Raw genomic sequence first — 3,722 nt, forward strand, 5'->3', positions numbered from 1 at the left:
AGTGAGATGGAAGGAGATGCTCCAATTCCTGCATTTGTGGGAGGAGCTGTTTCAGGTCATGGCTGATCCAGCATAAACTAGTGGAAGGGGTCAGCTGAGGTAGATGGGAGAGGAAGAACTTGGAGATGAGAAGACTAGATATCAGCTGGGTCACCCATGTGAGGTTAAAAGCACCCAGAATAACGGCAGGATTTGAAATGGAAGAGACTTGAGCCCTAGGTGCCAAAATGACTGGAGATCTGGAAAGTCACTGATGACAGTAACAGGAAGGGCCGTGGGTGACACAGTGGTTTAAACGCCAAGGGTGGGGGAGAAGTGGTCTCAAAGGGATAGTATATAACTATGCTTATGATTTGTGCCTGAGTGAAAAATAGCAGATATTCTAAAAATAACAGGGGGCATGGGGAGCCAGGGCTTATTTAGATTAGGAGGTCTCTCTGGGGTAACGACATTTAATTGGAGAATTAGAGAGTAAATGGGATTTTATTACCTTGCTCTTGAATGACTCTAAATTGATATTGAAAAATAACCATAGACCTCCAATGTGCAATGAAAAATTATGCTGGCTCACCTAGGGGAGGGGAGAAGCATGGTGCTTCAAATCCAGCTCTGCCACTGCCTGGCCAATTAAGGTAGGAGCTGCCCACCCTCTCTTTAGGTCTGTTACACAGAGTACAGTAGTACTTACCTCATAGGCTTATTATGAAATGCAAATGAGTAAGATATGTACATCACTAAAAACAAATGAGAAGTTCTATGAAGGGGTTAGCTGTTACCATCATTTATCATCAATATTTTTCCTGGAATTGCATCTGAGCACAAACTTAGCAGGTCTTTCTCTCTGTATTTATTTAATCTTTTCAATAACTCTGTTAGGTAGGTTAACAAAAAAACCCCACAAAGAAGTTTTCTTTTTCTTCTTTCTAAATCAACACTGCCTTAAGCCCTGGCTTAACCTACATTCAGTGGCTACGACAAGGGGCTTTTTGTTAAAATCTGGGGCATTCGGGGATGATTTCCTGCCAAATTTCCTTTTAACTTATCAGACTCCCAGCTCTCAGGTGTTCAGATTCTTACTGCTTCACTTTTTAGGCCAGCAATTGCTATGGAGGAAACCAAAGTTTCAAGTGTGTGACTAAGAGGAGATGCCCAATGCCACCCAGTGAGACTGCACCCCACCCACCAGATCTCCCAGCTGGTTGCTGGGGTTCTCACATACGGCACCACAGCAGCCAGATGGCCTGCTCCCGGGGGTTGGGTCATGCCATTTGGAAAGCCATCTCTAAGTGTCTCAGACAGGTTACCATATCTAATCCTAAAACAGGTAAGTTACCTGTATGGATAATGTCAAAAGGATTCTACCTGATCCTGCACATTACCAGCAAGCTGTGTGAATGAGGCAGGAAATGTTGTCAACCTTTTCTTTCTTTTTCTCATTTATTTTCATATTTATTTCACCTGGCTATATTTGTGGAGCTCCATAAGCTGATTTGAGTCCTTTTTGAAATTCTAAGTGTCAACCAGGAAGTACAGGGCCAGAACTAAGGGCAAAGTGATGGGGCTGAGACACGCAGGTGGAACCAGGAGAGGTGAGGCAGGTACAGCCCTGAATCCTGGCCAGTGTCAGGCTGGGGGAGCACCTTGGTGGGGTCCCCACATATCCCTCCAGGGACACTGGCAATAGCAGTTGCCTTGCAGAATTTTTGGTGGCCACAGACAGTGGTGGAACAGAAGTAGAGTGACAGAGCAGATAACACGAGAAGTCAGTGGAGCTGGCAGTGGCTCAAACCGTCGCAAATTGAACACTAGAAGTCAACATGGCCTCATTTTGTTCTCAATGAGAATCCTGATTTCCCTCCGCTTCTATCTCTTTACCTCCTCCGTGGGTTCATCAGATCAACCTTCCTGAAGGCTGTGGGAGAGGAGCTACAGGTGGAAGATAAGGTGAGTAGCCACAAACTGAAGAGAAATACACTTATCAATAGCCCATTATATGCCAGAAATGTATTCTTCAAGACATCCTTTGTGGTAACTCTGCATGTTACAGATGAGGACACTGAGGCACAGAAATGTTATTTACTTGGCCAAGGTCACATAGCTAATAAGTGACGAGGTTGGGATATAAACTCAGGTTGGCCTCGTCTCCTTTTCACATGCTGTGGAGAAATAATTTATTCTTTGGGGTAGGTGTTTGATGGAGCCAAAACAAGATGCCAGGAGATCACTAGATTTCTGTAAACTTCTTACTATCAACATGCTGGTCTCCTCTAGCCTGCTGCCCAGATGTTGTAGGAACTATGGAAGTGGTCTCTCTCCCTTGGCAATGTGGAGGATTCTGCTGATAAGACCACATGAGCTCCAGGCAAATCCTCACTCCAGGGGAAATCCTTCCCCTACTCCTGGCTCCAGCTAGCTGTACTTAAGCTGAGCTGTCATAAACCTTGTAAAATCAACAGCACCATTCCAGGCAATAAAATGACTCTGCAGAAGATTAGTCTTTGCACTGGGGGTCAGCTAAAAGGTCAAATCTAAACCCTCAACTCAAGCTTGTCAAATCAGTCAGTCCCACTCTGGACATGTCTCTCAGGCCCCTGGGTCTAAGTTTAATATAGGAGTGGGGGAGGAAGAAAATGCCCCAGGAACCTTGGCCTCCCCTCACCACAGCACCCTTGTCAGGGGTAGGTAGCAAGATGGAGTCCAGCTAGGTTCAGAGGTGTCACTGGCAGTCCTAGGAATATTAGTTGAAACATTGACCCAAGACCAAGTGCTGGAGAGCAAATCCTTGTACATTTGTCCCGGTGGAGTCTCAGGAAATGTCAAGAACCAGAGGAGAGGAATGCATGCCTCTGGGTGCTGAGGTGAATTTGGGGCAGAACCAGAAAGAGACCAAAAGAGAAACTAGAAGCTAGCAGACTTAGCGATTGTCTTTCTGTAATCCTGTGAATCCTGAAAAATGGCAATAGTGAATCTGCAAGCCAATACATACCACTTGCCCAGAACTTCTTTTCCGGGTTGACAGTGCCCTGGGGAGTGTCATATTGCCTATCTTGTGGGACTGAGGGACAGATGTTCCTCAGGGTACCGCTCTGAGTACAAAGCAGCAGAAGCCCCTGCTCATCCTTCCCAACTGTGCTGGCTGCCCCCTGTCCCCTGGAAACCTTTGAAATCCCTACATCTGTTGGCACCAGTCTGCCCCTTGCTTTGTACTGGCCTGGAGGCTTCTGTAGCACTGATTGTTCCTAGGCAGGTGTAGGCACATAGGCACATGTCAACTCTTCCAGAGGAGGGGCCAGCCTTCTTGATTTTGTAATAGACATCGCTGGCAGACCACCGGAAAGTATTCCTTCCAGAATTCCTGAACTCCAGGCATGTGTATTCAGTTGTCTACTCCACTGCTCTACTCAGATATCTAATGGACAAAGTTGACATGCTCCAAACTGAACTCTGAAACTTCCCTCTCAAACTTGTCCTGCCCTCAGTCTTCCCCATCTTGGTCAGTGCCGGAACCATCCTTCCAGTTCCTCAAGGCAAAAACGTTGAAGTCAAAACCCACATCCAGTCCCTGGAAAATCCTGCTGACGCTATCTTCAAGATGTATATAGAATCCAATCACTTTTATCACCTCCAAACACAAACCGCAGTCATCTTCTGGGTTATTATAATAACCTAAATGGTCTCTTCCCTTCTGCCCTTCTTCCTCCTTGGGCTATTCTCACCCTATA

Source organism: Pteropus alecto, unplaced genomic scaffold, assembly GCF_000325575.1.
Source record: "Pteropus alecto unplaced genomic scaffold, ASM32557v1 scaffold20, whole genome shotgun sequence".
Lineage (NCBI taxonomy): Eukaryota > Metazoa > Chordata > Mammalia > Chiroptera > Pteropodidae > Pteropus > Pteropus alecto.